Genomic DNA, 27,934 nt, shown 5'->3' with positions numbered 1-27,934 from the left:
ACAGTTAAGCACTATATGTATATATATATTTCACAGTTTCTGGTAACATTTGTGCCTTATATGATGTTGAAATACATTTGAAATCAAATACAAATATCAGGTGAAAGTTTTATACTTGCCAAACTTAAACCTAATGTATAACTAGAAAGTAATGGAAAAATAGTAAATAAATGGAAGAAATACAATTACTAAAACTAAAAGTTAAATAAAAATGAAAGATAAATGAAAAACAAACAAACAAACAAAAAAACTAAGAACAAGTTATACAAGCACAACAAATGTAGGAAAACTTAAAATGAACACTTAATATATGTAATCAGACGCTGATAACATACATAAATAAATAAATAAATAAATAACATTCACAAGGCTGTGTGAATGTTAGCTAAAGCAAGTCTGCTATAGTGTTTGCTTCTACATAGTTCCGTTTGGATGTAAAAAGCCCCAACAATTCAAAAATCAAGCATGAAAATGTATCATCAGCGTCTGAAACAGGATTTAGGACAAGGATTAAAAAATAATAATAATAATAAAAATACTAGCAAAATATCCACACAATGAAATATTTTATGCTTGACATAACTATAAACATGCATATTCATTATAAAACTACCCATGCAGTAATAAAATTGTATTAATTTACAAGATTTCCCCAGATCGAGAAATCACTCCTAGGCTTCCTTATATGTTCAGTTGTTGAGTGGGTGAATTAAAATAAGAATCATCTAGATTTTTTATTGTTTTGGCTTATTTTAAAAAATGTTGAGTCCCCTCTGGACGTTTGCTGAGGCTCCCTGGTAGAGAATTATTGACTTAATAAGTTGCAAATTAATCTACTTAAACAACTAATGATGAAAAATGTACAAAGGTTGTTTTTGCTCATACTGTTCTGTTTTTTTTTTTCTTTTTTTTTTTCTCTTACCGTCTATAGTTTTGACTTCACAGTGGGCTCAAACCTGAATTCCCATCAGCATCAGAGTGGCAGTGAAACAGTGGGTGCTGGCGTGATGAAGACTGGCATCAGTGGGCCAGTTAGTGCTGATAAACCGACAGCCGAGCCAGGACAATACAGAAGACGCACAGACTCCTTTCAGAGGAACAAAGCCATGCTTTAGCATCCCCGGCTGTGAGGCAGGAACAAAACGTCGAACCGTTTTAACATCCAGCCTGGCTCATGCATCATCTGGAGATGTACAGAAGGAACGGCGAGGCCCAGGGAAAATCATGCATCTTATTTTGACAGATTCAGTCGTTTGTAAGGCATTTAAAAGCATCTGCTTTCCATTTGAGAGATTCCAAAGAGGACGCTTGCGTGTTTCCACAAGGGCACGGATCCATGTCCTTTCATTTTTCCAGGAGAACAGCTCTTTGACTGACTGATCTCATTTCACTCTGCCAGCACTTAAAAAAATAAAATAAATAAAGGCTTGCACAATGAATGATCTATCAAGGTGGCAACATTTTCCATTAATTTGTGGAAAACAATCAAACAATTAGAAGGTGATTTATTTTCTTTCTAAATCAATCACAGCTAGCCGGTAATAACGCTGCCTAGAACTAGGACATTGTGATGAAATATTCAAGAGAGACGTTTCCACACCATGATATAGCAAAGAATATCACTCACACAAATGCACACCTGAAGGATAAATAAACAGACGGGCAATGGTTGAAATTATGTGTGCATGACTTCATATTTATTCCATAAACCTGACATGAGCTCAATGGTACAAGTTTACAGCTGGCTTTCCAACAGAGCATCTAGCGCAGAACCTTTCATCGAGTAACACACCCCAGGTGTTTCTATTGTAAACCTCTCCTATGAGGCTTTCCTAGAAGTCCTGCCTGAATGCTGACACTTTTATTTTTGGCCTTTTTACTATTTTATTTATGAGGATCATGATTGAAAGGACATGAAATGGTGCCGGGAAGAGGGCAACATGGCATTGGAAAAGTGGCGCAAGTTGAATTCAAACCTACATGGCCCACAAAAATGCAATGGCTAAACATGTTGTAGCATCTGTGCTAATCACTAGGCTTTGTCTTCGACATAACTTGTTTTGGATCCATCATAAAAGACTGTGTAAGCATGCAGTTTGTTGGTCAAAATCGATGAATAACAATAATAATAATAATAATAATAATAATAATAATAATCTGGTGATGCAAAGGAGGACACACACTTCAATGCAGAGTATAAGATAAACACTAGACAAGTATGACCTTCATGTTGGGGCATCCTGCCAAATGCCACTCTTGACCAAGAACATCATAAAAGTCCAACTTGAACATGTTAAAATTCATTTGGGTAGACCTGTGGAGTTCTGAAAAAAAAAAAAAAATATGGAGAAACGTTACCAAACTGGAACTTTTGGATTCTTGGATCAGGGGCATGTCTGGTGCAGAATAGGAAAGGCTTATAAATAGAAGAACATGGCCTCCATGGTCAAACATGGAAGAGGGCCAGTCTTGTTATGGGGGTGTTTTACTGTTGCAGGAAATGGAAATCATGACTGCATGAAGGACATTGTAGACTCTTTGAAGAATCAGGGCATTTTGGCAGGAATTGTGATGCCTTTGTTGAAAAGATGGAAGCAGATGATCAGCGGACTTTCCTGCAGGACAGCCATCCCAAAGCATACATCCAAATCTACTTCTGGTCTGTTCAGGGGTAAGTCGTAGAATGTTCTCGAGTGGCCTGTTCTTTCTCCAGATTTAACTCTCATTGAAAATATTTGGCTGAATTTAAGAAATGTTCTCTAATAGATCACTGATGCCCTTGTTGAATTGTTTCCTTAAAATGTTGTTCTCTGCAACAAAATGGTCACGGAGGTTGAAAAATTTGAATTGCAACTATAAGTAAATTCAATATATATATACACACACACACTTTATTTTAGGGTCCCTTAGTTGCTTATTAGCATGCACATTACTGGAATATTAGCAGAACAGAAACTCTAATAAAAAAAAAATAAAAAATGAATTATCTCACAGTGTGAAGGTTTTTTTTTCTCACGCTCTAAATGGAGAGTTTGCTTCTAGTTCAGTTCGATGACGGGCGCTTCACTTATTTGATAGTGAGTGTCTTGGGTGAAGTTCTCCCGTGCAATTATCATTAAACTGTCAGGTAGGATTAGGGCCTCATATGCTTTGGTGAGCGATCAGCAGTAGAAGCCCTGAAGAGATTCAGATGAATTCCAAGGCCTTATACTATATGGCTGAAATGAGGAGGTGAGTTAAAGCCCTGAGACCTGCTAGGATTGTGAATGCAACCTTTCCTTTACAAAACCTTTCTCCTAAGGATCACCATAAGCTTCCAGGATACAAAGTACGGATGTAAGGGCTTTAATAATCCCAGTAAAAAGCTGACAGGAAAGAGGGCAGTAAGTCATTGCAAAGATGTCTATTTGGTTATTGGTTAAATTTGTTGGATATTGCATAATACTTTGAACATTTTGGGATATTCTTCTTACACAAACTCATAGCTTGCTTCAGAAGGACTTTTTACCCTCCGGAGCTGTGTAGAATACTTTTTTTTTTTTTTTTTTTTTTTTTTTTTTTTTATGATGGCTGGATGCACGCACTTTTTTTGGGCTTCAAAATCTTGACCCCCATTAACGTCCATTTTAAGGTTTGAAACAGCCAGGATACACACACACACACACACACACACATATATATATACATTACTGACCATTACTGATCTGTATTCTGTGGTATATTACCATCAAAAACAAAATTAGTCCTCAGTGGCTCTGTTTTTGAGAGTAAAAGAAGACTCTTATGCCTATTTCACCCCGCAGCCGTGAGCTTCACGTCAGCGTAACGTCATCGTCACTGCACCTGCAGACTCGTGATCAGTGTTGGGGGTAACGCATTACAGGTTACGTGAGTTACGTAATTAGAGTACTTTTTTCATTTAACTATTAAAGTAACGCATTACTTTTTAATTTAAAAGAGTAAAAAAATAGTGCCAGTTTCTTCGTTTTGCCATTGATTGATTGACAAGTATTCTGTCCCCATATTGGGAGAAATTGGAAGTACAGAGGCATTGTGTGCGCTGTGTGAAAATGATGTAGTCTAAATGTGAATGCGCATTAATTCATCCAACTCGCAAAAAAAATAAAAATAAATAAATAAAAAATAGTATTAGTCAAAATGAATTAAAACATTGAAATGCAAACTCAGAATATGACGCAAACCTGCATTAATTAAATAACACAAATGTAATAACACAAATGTATGAGTTGTGATTGATAATAGGCTGAATTTTTCAGACCACATTGCTAAAACTGCCCGGTCCTGCATATTTGCTTTATACAACATTAGGAAGATCAGGCACTTTCTTTCAGATCATGCAACCCAACTCCTTGTTCAAGCTATTGTTCTATCCAAGCTGGACTATTCCAATGCCCTCTTGGCAGGTCTTCCAGCCACTTCTATTAAACCTCTAAATTCAATCCAAAATGCCAATGCAAGATAAATTTTTAATGAGCTGAAAAAAACAGACGTCAAATCTCTGTCAGTCATGACTAAAAACACATCTGTTCCATTTTTATTTGACCCTCTCACTCAAGCACTTTTTATTCTATTTTAATTAAAATTTAATTTTAATTCTACTTTTTCTACCTTCTTTCTTTAAAGGGGGGGTACAATGGTGTTTCATGTATTCAGAGTGTATTCAGTTGTTCACAGTGTTAAAGAGATGGATTCTCATGCTAAACATGGCCAAAGTTGTAAAAAATAATCTAGAAGAATGACTGAGAATTTGTGTGCCGAAAATCTTACTTCCGGGTTGGTACAAGTTTCGGCTGTTTGTTTTTGATTGTGGATCTAATGACGTAGACGAGAGCGGTACTCCTTAATTGAGCATTTCTCCTGGAAAAGCGCTCCCGCGCACACGTTGACCAGAGGAGATCGAGACCGCGCACATCAACGTGCTTTAAAATCATCGGCAGTGCTGCATAGGATTTGTTTGAGAATGCCTCCAAATAAGTGTGTTTTGGATGTGAGGGAAAGTTTACCGTGTTCAGCTTCCCCAAGAACCCAGCGTTACATGAGCAGTGGATGCAGTTTGTTTTTCCGGAGCAGCAACGGAGTCTAGCAAGTGTGTTTGTGTGTTCTGGTCATTTGAGTCGACACTGGATTTGCACATCATTTGCCTGTGATAAATGACCCCATTCCATACCTGTAAAGTTTTGGATTCGAAAATAAGGGAAACTTTCTGGCGCCCACCGCGAGCAGTCCCACCACCCCAACCAAGCTCCAGTATCCCTTACATTTTAAGACAGGTGTTATAGCCCAAATGAAAACACAAAAGGGTATATATGAAGAGCATTTATTTTAAGGCTTATTTGCATATTTTCTGTTAATTTAACATTGCTTGTCTTTACATTTACATTTTATTTTCATTCCACACATTCTTTTCATTTCATATTGCTTTTCTTTTATGCATAGTAAAGCCTTCATAAGTTTTGGCAGCTCACTGAACCTCACGTCCTTTCCTACCAGGCCCCAGAATCTGTTGATTCTGTCGTCTTGTGGGAGTTGCTTACTCTGATAATCTGTGAATTCCTCTCTCACCTTATCCTCTTTCAGCCTCAACTGAGGGAACAGGGCCCCTAAACTTTCCACTGTAAAGTAAATCAAGTGTTTGAATGAACATTGCAGATCTAAACAAGTATCAAGTATAGGCTACTGTGCCAATTATATGTTTGGTTATCAATGGGGAACTGTCCCCAGAGGATGTTGTTATAATGTAATGTAATGTTGAAGTCGTCGTGGAAGGAGAAAGAAATGTTGTTTTTGGCACACAGCATTGCCATTTTTACCTCTGCACTTGTGACCTGGTCTGCCTCGGTGGCATTTCTCGTCACGGATGCTGACATTGCCTGGGAATGTTTTTGTGCCTCTTGCCCGCGCTTGTGCTTGGCGGATTTCTCGTGCTGACATGCATCGTTCCTTCCCCGTGTGAAATACTAAAGTCACGACCCTCGTGACAGGCTACTACAGGTGGCAGTTATCGCGAGACTAGTGACAGAGCTCAGATTGGGAATGTTTTTTTATTATTATTATTTTATTAATAACGCAGGTTGAAATACATGAGATTTACGGGAAAATACTAACACTGGAGGACGATGGGAAAGAAGGGTAAAATACGTGACTTTTTTTCCGGCCAAAACGGGATACTTGACAGGTTTGCCCCATTCACGTAAGTACAATTGCATCAGATTTCTGTCTTTAGTTGGAAATCAGCACATAAGTGAATATATGTTAATGGAAACAACACGAAACATCAGTATATAGCTCCGCTCACGGCACGCCTCCAGGTGCTCGGCTTTTTCCGGAAACAATCGTAATTTTTTTAAGCTGTATTTTTCTTTTATAAATATGATCAAACTAAAGACTTTTTGGATATATGAAGTATGCAGTTCTATTCTATAGGTACTCAAGATTAACAGGAGATTAGGTGAAACTGTGTATGTTATGTACCCTTTAAAAAAAGAAGAAAAAGAAAACAGTAGCTTTCTATTTTTTCTGTTATTTCTACTTGTCTCTCTCTCTCTCTCTCTCTCTCTCTCTCTCTCTCTCTCTCTCTATATATATATATATATATATATATATACATTGCAAGGTGTATGGCATTAGGCTGACATTCTTGTCATTTGCACTTACATATTGCTTTTTGTTAGTTTTGATTGCTTCTATCAAAACTAACAAAATTTGTAAGTTGCTTTGGATAAAAGCATCTGCTAAATGACTAAATGTAAATGTTAAGATCCTCAGATTCTTTAACACTTGTGCTCTCAAAAACACATTGATTCTGCCATGTTCATTTAAATTCTCAACAAGTGCTCCATTAAAACATTCTGCCTCAAAAACAAGTCCACAGACAGGAATTGATAGTTTTGTCTGACTCAATCAATACCATCAATCTGGAGCCATCTTAAAAATCTGATATGATTAAACAAGAAGGAGATGGGGGGTGGGGGGGTTGACGTGCACCTAAATCGATAAACTGTGGTAAATGCTTCCAAGGTTCGTAGCCATGAGATGAAATCAAAGCACCCTCACGCTCTCTCCTCTGAATAGCACCACTCTACACAAGAGCAGCTTGTGGACCCTGTTTATGGATCAAAGGGTAAAAGGGGAACAAACAAGAAGGGACCATTGAGACAGAGCGATGTCAAAGCATTAAGACTATGACATCTCTAATAGGATTTCTCTAAGATGGCCTTCCTCCACAGCCCAAAGAAAGGGTGAGTCAAAATAATCTGCACACATGGAATGGACGGCAAACCAGAGGTACATACACATTATTGTCTTTGTTACTTTGTCAGTTTGTGTTGCATATATTAGCTTTGGTGAGCTGTCTAGCTAGGCTGCATTTAAAATCAAGGTCATAACCTTTTTTTTTTTTTTTTTTTTTTTTTTTTTTGTCACATATATAATATTATGTGTATATGTATTGTACATGTTAATTTGGACAGTTCTGGTCAAAAGTGATTGTTGTTATGTTTTTGAAAGAAGTCTCTTTCAATCAAGGTTGCATTTATTTGATCAAAAAATCAGTAATGTCAAAATCTCCAGCTGGAGTCCCTATACAAATGTAAAACCTGGTTCTACGCACACCAATGGCTCAGTATTGTTTAGGCTTTGTTTTGCCCTAGTTCCTGTGTTCCTTTTCTTGTCTTGCCTTGTTTTTTGACCCTGGACTTCTATATTGTGTATTCTGATTGTGTTGCTGCCTGTCCTGGCTGTTGCTTGTTTTTTTTTGGATTATACCTGTTCACTGCTGTTTGACCATGCCTGTTTTTAGCATTCTTGCAATAAAGCCTGCACTTGGATCCTCAAATACATTGTCACGCTCCCCACATTACAAGTAAAAACAACAACATTACTACATATTATAATAACCTTAAATATTGAATATACTACATTTAATATATATATATATATATATATATATATATATGTATATATATATATATATATATATATATATATATATATATATATATATATATATATATATATATATTTGATATTTAGTTGTAATTTTCAAGTTTTTTATTTATTTATTTATTTATTTTTGGAGATATGCTTATACATTAATTAGTATTAATAATTTTATACAATTTTTAAAAATATTTTATTTTTAGTACAACAACCTAAACTAGTTTAAAATGATACATTTCGTCTTTCCATGTAGCTGAAATAAAAAGTGCTTTATTTTATTGTATTTAAGTTTGTTTTATTTCAAGTAGATTTTTATATTTTTACATTGTATATTGCTGTTTTTTATTTTTATTTTTATTTGCACTGTTAGTTTAAAAACATAAAAAAACACTACTATTGAAATGAAAATAAACGAGTTAAAAGGAAATAACTGATTGCATACAATAAATAACACAATGTAAATAAGTACCTGACCACAAACACTCTAAATACTGCTGGGTTATTTTTTAACCCAAAATGCTGGGTTGAGTCTGTTGGGTCATTTTGTTGGGTTATTTTATTTATTTTTAAACACTTTTGGGTAGTTTCAGTTTACCAGGTGTTGGGTTAAACCTGCTGGGTTGCGTCGCTGGGTTGTTTCAGGCCAGCGCTGGGTTATTTAAGGCGCCTTGAAGATGTTTAAATCGCTCCCCAACTGTCATTTTGGAAGAACAACGGGGCAAAGACACAGCTTTCAACTATTTTAAGGTAAGTTTATTTAATGTTTTCATTAATAATTATTTTAAGTTGGCAGAATTATAAACTTTTTGCGGCTACAATACTGTTAAACTTCTACAGGCCAACATTATTTACGTTAAATGATGAACAGTTTACCTCAAACGGCCAACCTACGTTACGTGACTCGCATAATCGTGTTAAGGTATCTGAGACGACAGATTAATACAGTTTTATTAAGTTTCAGACAGTTACAGATGGCTGAAATATGCGAATACCTGTGAAAATAGAGGAAAAAGTTGTTTCTGACACTGAAAAACGAATTTAACATTTAAGTGAGTGAAATGAGTTCAAAAAGCGAATACGACTTTCTGCTCTAATGTAAACGCCTGCAGTTGTCCATATCGACATGTAAATCATACAATTACGTACGATATAGTCGGACCGCAGGTCTAAAAGAACCGACGATCCGGTTCAAATAAACCGGTTCAGTAATTCTCGAACAAAGTGATTCCCGGAAAAGAATCGGCGTCTCTTCAAAGTGCGCGCACGCACAGCGAGGGCCGCGTTAGTGAGGTGATTTGATGCTTGTGTGCATGGCCGCGGGAAGTGGGGGTGCTGGGGGTGCTGCAGCACCCCCTAGTGACGAGAGGGAGATAAAAAAAAAATGTAGGCCAATTAAAATATTTTGCACAATTTATAAATTCCTTATGAATATTTTAGAAAATGATTTTGACACACGCAGTCTATTACGTATATTTTGGATTTTAATTTCATATTTTGAGGCCTAATCAACACAGGTTCGGAAGTTACGTTATCGACGTCAGGCAGGCAGGTTTGGTCGCCGAGTAACGAGGTTTCCCGCTCGTTCCAAGCAGAATACATTCATCTTTATATAATACAGCGCACCTCGACATTTGGACACCTGTAACCAGGGCACCCCGCCTGCATGTAGCTCAGGTAAGAGCATTGTGCTGCCGCGCTTGTAACATTTATTTTTTTGGCAACAAGTGTGGGATCAGCTTTGACTAGCCAAGCAATTGTAAGTAGTATACTATAGTATTTTTGGAAGGTGGTGGGGATGGAGAGTATTATTTCGTTCGTGTGTTCTTTGCGTAAAGGTTGTGGAGAACTGTTAAATAACGTTTAAATAGTCGGAGATTATTTCCTTGTGGTTTGTGTAAAAAGGTTGGAGATGGAGACAGAAAGCTTTATACTGTGCGTGTGTTTTTTGCGTAATGGATGTGGAGAACTGTTCAATAAACAAATTGCTTAAATAGTCAGAGATTATTTCCTTGTGGTGTGCGTAAAAAGATTTTGGAGTTAATAGAGTTGCGTGTGACATAAACGTGCAGTGACTCTCAAGCCAGCTGCCCAAACCGATTGCATTGTTTTAGCGTTATTGTGAAGTTTGATTAATATTATATTTTGTTGTAATATTATTTGTTGTATCTAAATAAGTTGCATGTATGTATAGGCTATCAGAAATTGTAATGAAAGTAATTATTTCGTTTTCTTTCGATTATTAAACTATTATTTCTGATTCTGCTTCTGCTTCAGATTAATAAGGCATTGCGCATATCTGAGAACTGATGTCTGTGTGTTTCAGACCCTGTGCACTGAAGTGTATATGACAAAAAAAGTAGTAAATCTCAATGTATTTATTTTTAAAATGTATTTTAAATAGGCCTATAGGCTCATAGGTTTTTTGTAAAAAAAAAAAAAAAAAAAAAAAAAAAAAAATTCACAGCACCCCCTGTTCAAAATTACTTCCCGCGGCCCTGCTTGTGTGGTTTATAAAGTATTTTTACATACAAATTATAATTCAAAATGTGTTTTTTTCCTGTCAGAAAAGCACATGGATACATTTGTGAGAGAAAAACTCGTCAAATGCAGTCTTATTGAGGCGTCTAAAGGTAAGTTCGTGTTTATCAACTAACGTTATATGGACTGTTTTAAAGCTGCGGAGTAACACAGTAAGTTACCTACGTGACTTGTCATAGAAATGTCTGTGTGCGCGCATGCAGTGTGATCTCCCTTATCTGTGCCAGTGACTGTGTGTGTTTGATATAGCCAGCATATTAACATAAAACTGTGATGTATAATGACTGGAACATCCCATTGATTAGACAGTTTGAAAGCACACCTTTCAGCCAATCACTATATCATATTCTGCTTCTGTAGACCAACTCATAGGTGAATATCACAAATAATCATGATTGGTCAATTTCATGATTAACTTCACACAGTTAATTGAACTTTTTTTTTTAATTTATTTTAAAGGTCTGAACAAACCTGGAATTCCTTAACCGAACAGAGTCCACAAAACCCCATCCAATTGTTGTGGCGATTTAAAAATGCCAGCAGATCTCTTAGGCATTATCATAATCAATGGACAGGTAAGGATATTCTGGACTATTTTCAAAAGGAATTGCAAATTGTATATTTAATTGCATTTTTCCACATGTGGATGCATAAATTGTGACATAGTCCAGATGCAATTAAAAAGCATTTGAATTTCAGATGCTTTACACAGAAAGCTGTCATTTTGTGTCAAGTGTGGGACTATACTATGGGGCGTGTTTTTTATTGGGATATATTCTGTAGTTTTTACCCCAAATCTCACTGTTTGCACTCTGATGCACGTCAGCAAAACAACATTGCAGTTCTACTCTTATTTACTTATTTGCATCTTACCTTATATTTTATTCCTCAGGTGAAAAGCATTTGGTTAATGGTGAATATTGACCAATAGTACCATGTGGCACTAACTGTTAGCAGGGGATAGTAGCTGCATTTGGGGTAAAAATGACAGAATTATTTATTGTGTGAGGTGCCAAGAATATAGGGAGATCCGGGTTGCACTGTCTGTTCTTTATCACACATCTCTCGGAGCGGCAGATGCCTTAAGTAGTGCCTTAACCTCCATTGTTCAAAGCATTTGGCACAATTGTCTTTTAGTGACGTCACCTCCCAATACAAACACTCTCCATAGTATGGTCCCACCACTGACAAAAATTGACAGCTTTCAATGTGAGGCATTTTAAATTCAGATGCTACAGTAATTGTGATTCCATTTGTGTTTTCTCAGGTAACATGTGTGAAACAGTGAAAAAACAGACGTGGTAATTCATAAAACCTCATGTACTTGTTCTTATGTTGCATCTATGCTAACATTAGTCTGTTTCTCTCTTATTCCGAGGTCACCGTAGCCACGAGATCCAGTCTGTGTCCAGATCAGAGGGTCACTGCAGTCACCCGTATCCAGTACGTATCCAGACCAGATGGTGGATCAGCACCTAGAAAGGACCTCTACTGCCCAGAAAGACAGCGGAGACCAGGACAACTAGAGCCCCAGATACAGATCCCCTGTAAATACCTTGTCTCAGAGGACCACCAGGACAAGACCACAGGAAACAGATGATTCTTCTGCACAATCTGACTTTGCTGCAGCCTTGAACTACTGGTTTCGTCTTGTCAGAGGAGAACTGACCCCCAACTGAGCCTGGTTTCTCACAAGGTTTTTTTCTCCATTCTGTCACCGATGGAGTTTTGGTTCCTTGGTTTTCCTTAGTTTGAGACAATTAATATCAAGCGATATCATCGACTTGATTGTACAGAGGGACGATACATCACTGAATCAATGATGAACTGACTTCAACTGAAAACTGAGTGTTTACTTTTGTCTCTTTGCATTATTACACACTATTTTCCTATTTAATACCGTAAAGCTGCTATGATGCAGTATTTGATTAATATGACAGGCTTATTACTCATAATACATGGAAAATACAGCTGCAAATGGACTTTGCTTTTCTATTTGAAATTTGGCAGTCACTGTGCATTCATGAATGCATCAAGTAATTTTTGTTCAGTGTTTTTGTTCAAGATTTGCAATTGTGTTTGGATTATGTCACAATTTGTCACATGTGGAAAACACAATTGAAAATATAATTTGCAATTCCTTTTGAAAATTGTCCGTCCATAGACAGGCTCTATAGCAGACTACACTGCTCTCAGGTGTAGATCTTTGCTTCAGAGCTTAAGTGTTTGACAATAGTACACCCAAAAATGAAAATTGTTAATTATTCACCCTGGTCTGAAATCTCTCGAATATCATCGAAAATATCTTAACTTGTCTTCTGAAGATGAACGAAGGTCTTACGGGTTTGTAACAACATGAAGTTGAGTAATAAATGACATAATTTTCATTTTTGGGTGAACTATATGTTGAACTACACTAAGCAGTGCACATCTACCTACATAGGAGTCTTTATATACTTGATATAAATTTAAGGACATCTTTAAATTTAAAGAATGTTAATTGTTAATGTCATTTCACTGTGTATTTAAATAGCTAAATATGTCAAAATGTAATAGTTAAACAGCTAGACACAGGTCATTCAGAAAAAAAATTATTATTTATTGCAACTGTAATTCTGTGATTTTTATTTTAATTATTTATTTTGCATTTGCTGGAAACAAAAAAAGGGAAAATTCCATGTTGTTTGTCATTGGTACAAGTTTTTGAATGTCAGATGGCATTAAAAATATTTTTAACAGTCTAAATAACCTGTATTCTTCATTATTTATTAATCCATGATTGCTTTAAGTAAAAGTGAAATTATGAGAATAACCCAGCAAGAATAACCCAGAATAATAAAAATGCAAACCCACAAATGGTAAAAATGACTCTATCTTGGGTTTTCTCAATAACCCAGCATGCTGGGTTAAAATGTGTAAACCAGCATGCTGGGTTACTTTAACCCAGCACGTGTTCTGTCCAATATTTACCCAGTGCTGGGTTGCCAATTGGGTTATTTTTAACCCAGCCATTTTTAGAGTGAAGTATTATATTCTGCTTGACAAATCATTGTTTGTGCATTAATGGAAGTAAAATGAAAGATTTTTAATGTGTTTTTGCCACTGCTTCACTATTAGCTTAGCACCATGCTAACAACAAACTCTATTGCATTCAGTTGTGATTCAAGTTTCCTGCACTCTAAAAATGGCTGGGTTAAAAATAACCCAATTGGCAACCCAGCACTGGGTAAATATTGGACAGAACACATGCTGGGTTAAAGTAACCCAGCATGCTGGTTTACACATTTTAACCCAGCATGCTGGGTTATTTAGAAAACCCAAGTTAGAGTCATTTTTACCATTTGTGGGTTTGCATTTTTATGATTCTGGGTTATTCTTGCTGGGTTATTCTCATAATTTCACTTTTGCTTAACAAAGCAATCATGGATTAATAAATAATGAAGAATACAGGTTATTTAGACTGTTAAAAAATATTTTTAATGCCATCTGATGTGTACCAATGACAAACAACATGGAATTTTCCCTTTTTTTGTTTCCAGCAAATGCAAAAAAAATTAATAAAATAAAAATCTCAGAATTACAGTTGCAATAAATAAGAAAATTATTTCTAAATGACCTGTGTCTAGCTGTTTAACTATTACATTTTGACATGTTTAGCTATTTAAATACACAGTGAAATGACATTGACAATTAACATTCTTTAAATTTAAATGTAAAACAATTTAAAGATGTCCTTAAATTTATATCAAGTATAGAAAGACTCCTATGTAGGTAGATGTGCACTGCTTAGGGTAGTTCAACATATATAGTTCACCCAAAAATGAAAATTCAAAGATCTACTCAAAGATCACCTGAGAGCAGTGTACTCTGCTTTAGAGCCTGTCAATGGAAGGACAATTTTCAAAAGGAATTGCAAATTATGTTTTCAATTGCGTTTTCCACATGTGACAAATTGTGACAAAATCCAAACACAATTGCAAATCTTGAACAAAAACACTTTCAGAAACAACGAACAAAAATTACCTTTTCAGTTTTCATGAATGCACAGTGACTGCCAAATTTCAAATGGAAAAGCAAAGTCCGTTTGCAGCTGTATTTTCCATTTATTATGAGTAATAAGCCTCTCATATTGATCAAATACTGCATCATAGCAGCTTTACAGTATTAAATAGGAAAATAGTGTGTAATAATGCAAAGAGACAACAGTAAACACTCAGTTTTCAGTTAAAGTCAGTTCATCATTGATTCAGTGATGTATCGTCCCTCTGTGCGATCAAGTCGATGATATGGCTTGATATTAATTGTCCCAAACTAAGGAAAACCAAAGAACCGAAACTCCATCGGTGACAGAATGGAGAAAAATCCTTGGGAGAAACCAGGCTCAGTTGGGGTCAGTTCTCCTCTGACCAGACGAAACCAGTAGTTCAATTCCAGACTGCAGCAAAGTCAGATTGTGCAGAAGAATCATCTGTTTCCTGTGGTCTTGTCCTGGTGCTCCTCTGAGACAAGGTCTTTACAGGGGATCTGTATCTGGGCTCTAGCTGTCCTGGTCTCCGCTGTCTTTCAGGGATGTAGAGGTCCTTTCTAGGTGCTGATCCACCATCTGGTCTGGATAAGTGCTGGATCCGGGTGACTGCAGTGACCCTCTGATCTGGATACAGACTGGATCTCGTGGCTACGGTGACCTCGGAACAAGAGAGAAACAGACTAATGTTAGCGTAGATGCAACATAAGAATAAGTACATGAGGTGTTACTAATTACCTGTTATGTCTGTTTTTTCACTGTGTTGCACGTTACCTGCCAAAACTCAAAGGGAATCGCAATTACTTTAGCAATTTACTTTAGCCTCACATGGAAAACTGTCAATTTTTGCTAGAGGTGGTACCATACTATGGAGCCAAATGCTTTGAACAATGGAGGTTAAGGCACTACTAAAGGCAGCTGCCGCTCCGAGAGATGCGTGTTAAAGAACAGACAGTGCAACCCGGATCTCCCTATATTCTTGGCACCTCACACAATAAATAATTCTGTCATTTTTACCCCAAATGCAACTACTATCCCCTGCTAACAGTTAGAGCCACATGGTACTATTGGTCAATATTCACCATTAACCAAATGCTTTTCACCTGAGGAATAAAATATAGGGTAAGATGCAAATAGGTAAATAAGAGTAGAACTGCAATGTTGTTTTGCTGATGTGCATCAGAGTGCAAACAGTGAGAGATTTGGGGTAAAACTACAGAATATATCCCAATAAAAACATGCCCCATAGTATAGTCCCACGCTTGACACAAATTGACAGCTTTCTGTGTAAAGCATCTGTAATTCAAATGCTTTTCAATTGCGTTTGGACTATGTCACAATGTATGCGTCCACATGTGGAAAAATGCAATTAAATATACAATTAGCAATTTATTTGGAAAATAGTCCAGAATATCCTTACCTGTCCATTGATTATGATCAATGTCTGAGAGATCTGCTGGCATTTTTAAATCGCCATGACAATTGGATGGGGTTTTGTGGACTCTGCTGGGTTAAGGAATTCCATGTTTGTTCCAACCTTTAAAATAAGGAAAAAAAAAAAAATTGTTATATATAAACAGAATATGATATAGTGATTGGCTGAAAGGTGTGCTTTCAAACTGTCTAATCAATGGGATGTTCCAGTTATTATAAATCACAGTTTTATGTTAATATGCTGGCTATATCAAACACACACAGTCACTGGCACAGATAAGGGAGATCACACTGCATGCGCGCACACAGACATTTCTATGACAAGTCACGCAGGTACGGGGTTACTCCGCAGCTTTAAAACAGTCCATATATAAACACTTATAGATGTACCAAAGTGATAAGGACAAGTCAAAAACACGAGCTGGAAAATTGGTATAATATGATGTTTACGCTGCTAAATTAGGTAAGTTACATTCTGAACACAAAGTTAGCTTTAACTATAGCACGAAATACAAATATATGTGCGTTTAAGTTACGTAAGGGTTAACGTTAGTTGATTATAACAGACAAGCAATTATGTAAAATGTATAATAAACACGAACTTACCGTTAGACGCATCAATAAGACTGCACTCGACGAGTTATTCTCTCACAAATGTATCCATGTGCTTTTCTGACAGGAAAAAACACATTTTGAATTATAATTTGTATGTAAAAAGACTTTATAAACCACAAAAGCATCAAAACACCTCACTAACGCGTCCTGAGTCAATCGCTGTGCGTGCACGCACTTTGAAATGCCCTGAGACGTCGATTCTTTTCCGGGAAATTTGTTCGAGAATTAGCCTACTGAACCGGTTTATTTGAACTGGATCGTCGGTTCTTTTAGACCTGCAGTCCGACTATATTGTACGTAATTTGTATGATTTACATGTCGATATGGACAACTGCAGGCGTTTAAATTAGAGCAGAAAGTCGTATTCACTTTTTGAACTCATTTGACTCACTTAAATGTTAAATTCGCTTTTCAGTGTCAGAAACGACTTTTTCCTCTATTTTCACAGGTATTCGCATATTTCAGCCATCCGTCACTGTCTGAAACTTAATAAAACTATTAATTTGTCGTCTCACGATTATGCGAGTCACGTAACGTAGGTTGGCCGTTTGAGGTACGTTTAACAGTTCATCATTTAACGTAAATAATGTTGGCCTGTAGACGTTTAACAGTATTGTTGCCGCAAAAAAAAAGTTATAATTCTGCCAATTTAAAATAATTATTAATGAAAACATTAAATAAACTTACCTTAAAACAGTTGAAAGCCGTGGCTTTGCCCCGTTGTTCTCCCAAAATGACAGTTGGGGAGCGATTTAAACATCTTCAAGGCGCGTTAAATAACCCAGCGCTGGCCTGAAACAACCCAGCGACGCAACCCAGCAGGTTTAACCCAACACCTGGTAAACTGAAACTACCCAAAAGTGTTTAAAAATAAATAAAATAACCCAACAAAATGACCCAACAGACTCAACCCAGCATTTTGGGTTAAAAAATAACCCAGCCGTTTTTAGAGTGTGCATGCTTAACTTCACACAGAGTTGCTGTATAGGAAGAACGTTCTACATGATCCGCTTTTACATTCAGTCATGGTTAAGAAACTGCGTGGCAGCCCCAAATGTATGCAACACAGAGCAAAGCAGCTCACTTCGAACACACGCAACAAAGCTAATGTGTTTTCCATACTAATTATAAGCACTGGGTACACATAAAGTCATAGAAGAAAGAGATGATAAGATTATTAGACTGTTAGGCAGCTGAGGTGAGGCGAGACCTTGAGCTGTGTTTAACAGATCCCTGAAGGCAAGCCTCCAGGTATGAGACCGCCACTGAAGTTGTTTGTTCTTAAAAGCTTTGTTAGAAAAGCAGAGCCGCACAGTAAGATTACGGCACTGTCTATCCCGACTACATGGAAAAACATTCCCTGCCGATTTTGCGTTTGAAGTCAGAAGGTAATAGCCTGTCGAGACAATGTTTGTGTTTGTTTTTGATAACAGTTGAGAAGCATTACAAAATGTTCTTTGTGTTTTGTGTCTTTGGCCACCTCGTCCAGAACTGCGTGAGGAGAAATCGGGTAATATCAGTTTGCATGTATAACAAAAAGCACCAACATCTAATTTCCAATTTGTCTTCTCAGCAGCTCTTTGAACCTGCAACCTAAGTCGATCAGTTGGCATTCATATTTGTCTCATTTTGCGACAACAATGTCTGAATATCACTGCAATGAAATGTTTTTGTACTGCTATATTTCACTTATATGCTGAAAGCACTAAGTTAAAAGCCACTGTGTACTCAGATAACTTTTTATAGAGTTTGTATCCCTTATGACAACACTGTGTTTTTATTGCACTGCCAATCCTTTAATGGATACACACTGACTGCTTTCGAAAAAACAACAACATTCAGTTCTGACACAAATAAAAGATGTAGCACTGCACGGTTATTTAGTCGCTTTGAGATCCACCTTCTATACAGCCTGAAAAACGCTCTGACAATTACAGGGATAAAAGAACGGTTTGTAAATGTTTATGAGAAGCAAATACGTGACTTTTAATGAATTTACACTATACATCTTCAATTCAGTGGAGCTTTTTAAAAGGTTACAAAATGAAAAATGGCAATAATATAAAGAGCTGTGACTATTTCTAAACACTGAATAGTCTGAATTCATAACATAAATACAAAAATAAAAAATAGTATATATATATATATATATATATATATATATATATATATATATATATATATATATATATATATATATATATATATATATATATATACAAATAAATCTTTGAACAATCCACAGCAGATTATTTTTAACATTTTAGCAGTTTTTATTTCTGTCTGAAACATTTAAAGGACAATTCTGTAAAACTTATATTGACACTTAACATAAATATAACTGATTTTATACCCAATATTTGTGTTTTGTGTATTGTGCTTTTTAGACTGTTGCATTGCAACTTGCTAAAGCACACTCTGTTCTTCTCTTACCAGTGGCAGCTTGTGGGTTTTAAAATAGACGAGGCACACTAATTGTATTAGTCTGAGGATCCCTGCCGATTGTTATTATTATTGTTATTTGCTTAAGCACTTTAAAATGGCTTTCCGGTGGCTTTAAGTCAGAAAATGTAAAGAAACTGACACACAAACATTAAGATAATATAAATTAACTTACCTGTCCTATCACTTAAAACAATCATGCATCCATTCTTAAAAGTCTGTGGTAAAAGAGAGTTGCCTGTTGTGTTATTTAATTAGGCTTACTTCTCTAGCCTATAGTTCTAGCTCCCTTCATTTTTAATTTGTATGTATACTTTCTGAATGACAGCTGTTGGAGATCAAATTTTCAATATCGCTACTTATCATAAATTCTTGGTAAATTATCAGCCCAGTCGCTATGGGAGATGTTCAAACTAATAGCATGTGATTTACGTCTCTATGATGATTGGTTGATAAACCAGAAGGGAGGCTAGCCTCCTTTATGATGTTCCTTTTCTCAACACTCCTCAGCACTTAAATTTAACTCTTGATGCTGATTGCCAATTTTTTTTTTCTCATCTCTCCCCCAACCTGCCCCCCCCACCCCCACCCCTTCTCTATCACTTACATATTTGCTACATTTGCGATGATATTACAATGGTGCAACTGTGGAGAGAGTGAGCAGCACCAAGTACCTGGGTGTGCATCACAGAGGCCCTCTCCTGGACTGACAACATTGCAGCACTGGCCAAGAAATCACAGCTGCATCTCTACTTCCTCCACAAACTGAAAAGATCCAGAGCCCCGGCCCCCATCATGTGCACCTTCTACAGAGGCACCATGGAGAGCATCCTGACTAGCTGCATCACTACACTGTGTGGTATGGTGTCTTCAATGCGTCCTGCCGGAAGACTCTGCAATGCATGGTGAGAGTAGCTGAGAAGATCAATGGTGTCTCTCTCCCCTCCGTCCAGGACATTTATGGAACCGTCTCACCAGCAAAGCCCTCTGTATAGCAGGTGATCCCACCCACCTGTCATGGTAGATTTGACTTATTACAGAATTTGATTACAAAAACAACTGTTTTAAACATGGTAATGGATTAAAACATACGTAACAGGCTTGATGTACATTACATCTTAACACCTATTAAAAAAAATACAAAAATAACAGATCATAGATCATATATTTTTTTAGCAACCCTTACGAAAATTAACCATGGTTTTACTACAAATAAAACCAAAAAACATGGTTGCTATAGTTAAACCATGGTAACCACAAAATAACCACGGTTTTGCTTTAAACATATTTTAACCATGGTATTTGTAGTAAATCTGTGGTTATACAAATGGTGGTCAACACGCCAAAAAACCATGGGTTACTACAGTTTTACTATAATAAAACCATGGTTATTTTTCATAAGGGAATCCATTAAATGACATGAGACTCGACTCGAGACTCGTGACCAAAGACTCGAGATTTGACTCAGACTCCAGTAACTTAATTCCTACCATATATCCGATATTATCTATTAAACTAATTTGACTAATCTGACCATTCTATTTAAATGTAATTTACTAGTCTACAGCGCGTTAGCATTCATTAGCCAGTTAGCTTGACGTTCACATTTCCATCCACATTTCTTTTTACGTCTATTATTGTTTCCTTTTTTTCTTTTTTTTGCAGCAGGGCAACTGGGTGACTGTGAGTCAGCATAGTCGCAGGTCAAAACACCACTCTTCAGTTTCGATCAAAACATTTAACCGGTTCTCCCTATTCAGTGACGCACTCGCTGAGAAACCTGATGAATCTAGTTATTGGCGATTCTATTGTACAGAACCTGAAAATAGACACCAGCCACCATAGTCCACTGTTTACTGGGATCCAGAGTGCCTGACATCTTGGCAAATTTAAAAGTGCTGGCTTATGCTAAACATAAAGTAAGATTGTTATTCATGCCGGTGCTAATGATGTTTGACTTCAAAAGTTGGAGATCACTAAAAAATAAAATTAAAGGTGTGTGAAAACAGATATGGATAAACAAATGATAAAGCTTGGATTATTGAATAAATTATTAATTATTAAACTAGCAAATTATTAAAGAATTAGCTGGTTTTATATACACGAGTTAACGCTGGCTGCGGATAATGTCTTGATTGTTGAGTATTTGAGTGAGGTCTTATTGACCTGTAGTACTCCACATCCGCTTCGTTCTCAAAACTCTGGCAATTTGGAAACTTTGGAATAACCTACCTAACACTCTGTCAGTTTAAATCTAGATTAAAGACCCATCTCTTTAACCTGGTTTACACATAACACACGGACACATTTCTAATATTTAAATCCGTTAAAACATACTTAGACTGTATTAATTAGGACAACCGGAACCGGGAACACTTCCCATAACACACAATGTACTTGCTACATTGTAAGAAGAATGGCATCTACATTAATATTAGTCTGTTTCTCTCTTATTCCGAGGTCACCGTAGCCACCAGATCCAGTCTGTATCCAGATCAGATGGTCACTGCAGTCACCTGGATCCAGTACATATCCAGCCCAGATGGTGGATCAGCACCTAGAGAGGACTTCTGCAGCCCTGAATGTCAGCGGAGACCAGAACTACTAGATAAGCCACACAGACAGATCCACAATTAAGACTTTGTCTCCTAGACGGCCACCGGGACAAGACCACAGGAAACAGATGATTCTTCTGCACAATTTAACTCTGCTGCAGCCTGCCTGGAATTGAACTGCTGGTTTTGTCTGGCCAGACTACGAACAGTCTAAAAACAATTAGAACTCCACTTCTGTGGTTGCTACACATAATAGTGTAACAGATTTGCATAATGCCTGTCTGTGTTCTATGTTGACCAGCCTCCACACAATGTATCTTGTTTCTGTGGTTAACATCACGTCGAGAAGATGCTGTGAAAGTACATTCATTTTATTTTCACTTCCAAAAGATGAGTCTGCAAAGAATCAGTGGTTATTTTTTATTTTATTTTTTTTAACTCTATCATAGCAGTATAACCCTAATCTTTTCTTGTGTTCATGTCATTTTACTTAAGACAACTTCCCTAATCTCGGTGAGTTCAATATGCGATTCACAAAACACTTGCTCTTGAAAGATGGCCCAGTACACAGTTTATTCGGATCAGCTAGCTCCACTGAATCACAACCTGTAAGTTTGAGAAACAAATGATGTCAATATATATTCAAAATATAGATCTAGGGCAATGGGCATAAAGTTTCTGACATATGTGGAAGCGGTAGACCAGTCACAACAGACTGGGCCATCTGACCAATCAGAGCAGAGTAGGCTCATGGAAAGGATGGGTTAATTTTGATGATGTATGTTCAATGACTTTGTCTGCTATAATGATATAATTTTTCTGAATTGCCCTAATTTATTGGCTATTTTATTTTATCAATAATTGATTTATGTCATTGTTTTGTTTAATTAAGTAACATATCATTAAATTATTTCAATAACATTTTTAATAGGTTGCCCACCATAGTAACTTCACATGGAGCATTGTAGAACTGTTTAAACGGAGACTACATGCTGACTTTATAATTTTGTATGGAAACACTTCCTATGAAGCTCATTGATACAACATAAGTTTTTTTTTTTTTTTTTTTTTTTTTTAGAATGCATTATGTATTCACATTATAATGCCTTAAGAATACCCATATAATGCATTTTAAATACAGGCTTCATAGAAAGTGTTACCAAATGTATTACTCATTTAATATCCACACATGCTTCTCTTGGATATCTGAATATCACTGACATTTTTTAAATAATAAACTTCAGTCAAATTGCTTGTCAGGTTGACCAAAGCCAAGCATTGAGGTATGTCATGATGCGATGTCTAATTAAATGTATGCTTGATAAATTTCGAATATCAGTTAAATTAAAAGACAGAAGTGTTGCCATGACTTCCTTTTAGAATGAAATCAATTTATTTTTTGCAGGTAAGTGGGTGAACTATGTATGCACAGAAAAAAATCCATTAACGTTTGCTACAGAAATGTTCTTCTCATCAAGGGATCTCAACCTCTGATTCAAATAAACCACTTCAGTTCATATTTTATTCAAACCAAAATTCCATCTACAAATGTATTAATCTACGCAAGTCGGTAAATTGAAGGGTTGGGGAAAAGATGGCAAGGTGAAAAAATAACAATGATTGTTCTGTATGTTGAAAAAAAAATGTTTAATATAGCTAGGAACAGCACTTCCTTGTTTGAATCATTTCTATTAAGCAGTAATAACATCACAGAAGGGTAGAAAGAGAGAAACTTTTTTTTTTTTCACTATGTGTGCATAAAAGCATCCAATGAGAATAAATAGTTCCGCAATTCATTAACCAAAACAGTCCGTCTTATCTCCGATTTTTTTTTCACACAGAAAAGGATACATGAAAGGACCTCACCTAAAGGGGGCATGTTTACAATTATACTTATTGTGATTTTAGGCCACTAAGTAGGTTGTGGAACAAAGCTAAAGTGCATATGTACATAATGTAGGAGAGGAGGACAGAGAAATGTGTGCATATGTGTGACCAATCAGCAGGCTTACTAAAGCCACAGTTGGGTGAATACGGACTGACGCTTATCTGCCACATCCCTCACCTGGGGAATGCTGGCACAGCGCTGGACCACCCCTGATAACAGCTTATCAGTCTCGGCTATTTAAGGACAACCCCTATGCGGACAGGATTTTTAATTTGCCATGTAATCATGTACACCGTTAAATTGGAGCACAGGGCTAGATTACATTTAAAAGTCAAATGATTTGTAGAGGACTAAGTTTGCGCGTTGTGATTTGTGAGATGATGATGATGATGATTGATTTTATGCATTCCTTCATTGCCAACTCTGCAAACTTTTTTTGGAAATTGCTGTCCTGCAACTTTGTAGATTGGCTTGACATCGGCACAGTGGGCGGCACTTCAATCAAGACAAACATGATGTTGTCACTGTAACGAATGTTCTGAAAAGACCCTCTCTATATTAGCATAACAACAGATGCAATTGTTTGAGACCTGTCTGCTCTAATTGGTAATGGTAATACAAGTATAAAAAAATAAAATAAAAATAAAAAAACACTTAATGAATAAACCATTAAGACATATCCATTTCTTATTTGCCTTCTCGTGAGTCTGTCTAAAGTGGTTTTACAGCCAGAATGCAGTTTTCAATCTTGTTTATATCCATGAAATTAGCAGCTAAATGTGGATATTAATTCCAGTGGAAAAGTGAAACTCTGAATATCAGCTCTGAGAAAAAAAAAAAAAAAAAAAAAAAAAAAATATATATATATAAAAATATATATATATGGGGAAAGTGGAGTTAAATCTATTCCTGGAAATTATATGGATATTTTGTGGAGGATAAGTTACTGTACAGAAAGCTGAATGTGGCTTCCATCTGTTAAATATGTGCCAGAGGAACAGAAAGAAGACCGGTCATTCCCTGTCACATGCCTGATAACAGGAGAGAAAACTGCAACACTTACATCAGTCATATTAGAAGCCTTAGAAAGGTATTATTCCACAAAATCATCTGTTGATGATAATTGCTTTGACAGTTTTGTGATGCTGCATCCACACTGCTACTGTAGGTGTCAATACAAAATCTAAGTCCACTAGGGTATTAACCAATAAAATGTAAAAAATGTTGTGTACAGTAGGTAGACAGCCTAAATGGGCATTACCGCCGTGCGTACCGTGGCCATAACTGTAATACCGTAAAACTGTAATGTTGTGTGTTAAAATCATTCACAAACCTACCGCCAGAGGGACGGATTGCGAAATGAATGTAATTGTAAAATGAGATAAAAGGAGGAAGTAAAACAACAATAACATTATGATATAACATTGTAAAATATTTAAAAAATATTAAAACATTTACAGTTCATTTCAAAACGTAGGATAGTCTTAGGCTACAGTCTACTCAAAATAATACCTTTAAACAAAGGATCATATGAATGCTATTGTTATTAAACAGTAAATAAAGATAAGGCCTATACATGTGATGTGTGTGTGTGTGTGTGTGTGTGTGTGTGTGTGTGTGTGTATATATATATATATATATATATATATATATATATATATATATATATATATATATATATATATATATATATATATATATATATAATATGGCCGGGACTCGATTAAAAAAATTAATCGAATTAATTAGAGGCTTTGTAATTAATTAATCGAAATTAATCGCATTTTAATCACATATGAATATTTGACCTTAGAACAGTGAGAAGTAATTTTTTTTCATATGGATTATAGTATACCACTGAATAATGACTGAATACATAAGCTTAAGCAACAAAATATTGTTTATTTTGTTCAACCAAGTCAAGCAGACCAGTGCAGTTTTTGCCATTAAGTGTAGCAATAGCATATTTAGAAACAATTCAGAAATAGTTCATTTCAGAAATTCAGGAAGCTTATAGGTGCTGGAACCTTCTGTAAAGTGTTTTTTTTAAGTAAAACACAATACTGTCAATTACATTCAGAACATTGGAAACCCTGACTATTAGAAACGGTAATAGTCGCGAACGCTCGTTGGAGCTTCCGTATAATCGGTCCGCCGAAACTCATCCAGTGAGAAACGTTGCGCGGTGCAAAAATAAGTTATTAAAAATGCGGGATTTTTTTTCTGTAATTAATTAATCTTAGTTAACGCGTTATTTTTTGTGTAATTAATTAATCTCAATTAACGCGTTAAAGTCCCGGCCCTAATATATATAGCAGATAAAAAGCTAAATGTTTTCATTTCATTTCGGTTTATTATTGGTGTTTAAAAAAAAATCTTCAGTTTCCATATGCAGAGTGAAATGAGAACGGTGCAGCATTTAGCAATAATTATAATTAATAGCATTTTTGAATTATGCCTTATGTGTGACCTTATGTGTTTACTTGTGATTTCTCACGAGTAAATAAATAAATAAATAATAAAATGTCATAAAAAATACCATTGGCCTGAGTAAATTTGACCATTATCGAATTGTTACTTTAAAGGTTAGGGATTTAGGTGGTGAAAATACTGTGAAATTACAAATGGCATTGGATTTTAGAGCATAACAACTTAAGGTTTATGAAATGTTAGCCAATAAAGCATTTTTTTTAAAACAATGGAACTTAAAGTTGTGAACTAAAATATAATTTCAACCATACAGCATGTGAATAAATAAAATGCATACTTTTCATTACATTTCATTATTCATAAAATGCATAACGTTTCTGGTGTTTGGATTTGTACTTCAATATAATGAGCTCTCTCCCTCTCTCTCTCTCTCTCTCTCTCTCTCTCTCTACTTAACAGCATTAGCTCAATGAAATACGTCTTCCTGCCATTAGAATGAATGTTTTACTACCTTGCTAAATGTTGGGCTCATGATCAATAAGTTGTATTCGCCTCAATCTGATTTAGAAAAAGTCAAACCGCAGACAGTGAAGCTGCGTCAGTTATAGCGGAATCCCGTGCGCTGTGAGGGGAGCAGCTGATGAGGATTCCGCTTGGTCTTAAAGCCTACTGCAACACCCACGATCACATATAACAATGATTTTCAGAAAATAATTATTAGTAATTAATTGATCATTTGTTATAATCATTATGGTCTTGTGAAAATAATAATATGGGCTGCAAGAAAATAATGCATACAAAGAGTAGTGCTGCTGAGTGCAGGCATGTTTCAGCCCAGTAACACACCATTCATCAGAGCCAAAACACAGACCGAATTCAGTTCAGCTAGAGGGGGTTGGATTTTTTGGGGGTAGTTATGTATGGCTTGTGGAGGTCGAGATAAAGGTGTGAATCTCTTGCTCTTTCATATGGACAGTGTCTTATGAGGCTTTCACTTGCTGAACTGGTTTATATAGGACTGTTAGTTTGGTTATATACCAAAAAATGGTCTGCCCCCACATAAGATTTGTCTAGTTCTAGTCGTTCATTTGTTATATTCAACTAATCAGAGGTTTATATTAAATTTACATAATCAAGTCTTAATGCATGTGCTTGAGCGCAGAATATATTAAGTTTGCCACAAAGCACATGCAGACGTAGCCTAATAATTATGAAAAATGATACATTTTAATTATTAATAAACAAAGGTTTTCTTGTCGGCTGAAAGATGAAATTCACAATTCTCTACAACGAGAGAAAAATGCAACATTCACAGACTGTTGAATGTTGAATATTAGTGCACCCTGTCATTAATGCACATTAATATTTTTTGCACAAACACTTGAATATTAATATTAATTCACATTTTGCCTATGCATTACGTTTTTTTTTTTTTTTTCATGTAATTATCCAAAATAAAACAAAACAAGATTTGTAATTTAGATAAAACAAATAAGAATAAATGCTGCACATCTACACAGTAAAAAACGTTGGGTTGTTTTGTTTTTTTAACCCAACCATTGGGTTACACATATTGAGTCAATGTGTTGGGTTATCTTAAAATTTCGTTGTTGGGTTATTTTTAGTTATAACCCAACTGTTGGGTTAAATATGTTTCCCGCTTCACTCCGGTTAAAATTTTAACGGTCCATCAGCGACTCAGCGCGGACATCAGCGGCAGCCTGCATGATTATGAAGGTACATAACTGTTAATATAATCGTATGATGTATATAACTGTTATAATCTTATAATAGCGTCTGATACGCGAATTATTTTTTTTTTTTATACGTTAAAAAAGTTTTTATTCCATTTAGTCCGTTTGTTTTCCCCAGCGAGGAATCATATTCCTGTTTGTTCGCCAGTATTAATACATTAAAAGATTAGCTGCAAAACTTTTTAGACAAGTATTACTTAAAGTTGATAAAAATGTCTGGTGAAATGTGAAAGTTTGATGAAATCATTAGAATTAAGCTAGAAAAGCCACACGTACCATTTATCGGATCGGACCA

General features: G+C 35.9%; 1 protein-coding gene and 2 long non-coding RNA genes across 5 annotated transcripts in view; 1 reads left to right on the top strand and 2 right to left on the bottom strand.

Moving 5' to 3' along the window:
* The window catches only part of LOC128022842 (bis(5'-adenosyl)-triphosphatase-like), a 194,309-nt gene that overhangs the window by 52,474 nt on the left and 113,901 nt on the right, over positions 1 to 27,934 (bottom strand). The window lies entirely within an intron of this gene.
* Positions 8,442 to 12,127, top strand: LOC128022576 (uncharacterized). 2 transcript variants are annotated; one of them, XR_008185949.1, is made up of 4 exons: positions 8,442 to 8,706; positions 10,524 to 10,589; positions 10,957 to 11,072; positions 11,876 to 12,127. It is a non-coding gene; the product is annotated as an uncharacterized LOC128022576 (long non-coding RNA). The 2 variants fall into 2 exon arrangements; XR_008185948.1 differs by lacking the exon at positions 8,442 to 8,706 and adding an exon at positions 8,731 to 9,249.
* Positions 13,949 to 17,518, bottom strand: LOC128022575 (uncharacterized). Of its 2 annotated transcripts, XR_008185947.1 has the most exons (3): positions 17,258 to 17,518; positions 16,562 to 16,627; positions 13,949 to 16,058 (listed from the first exon to the last, which is right to left on the bottom strand). It is a non-coding gene; the product is annotated as an uncharacterized LOC128022575 (long non-coding RNA). The 2 variants fall into 2 exon arrangements; XR_008185946.1 differs by lacking the exon at positions 17,258 to 17,518 and having other exon boundaries at positions 16,562 to 17,236.

The sequence above is a fragment of the Carassius gibelio genome, chromosome A11 (assembly GCF_023724105.1).
Source record: "Carassius gibelio isolate Cgi1373 ecotype wild population from Czech Republic chromosome A11, carGib1.2-hapl.c, whole genome shotgun sequence".
Classification (NCBI taxonomy): Eukaryota; Metazoa; Chordata; class Actinopteri; order Cypriniformes; family Cyprinidae; genus Carassius; species Carassius gibelio.
This window is presented reverse-complemented; position numbering and strand designations above follow the sequence as displayed.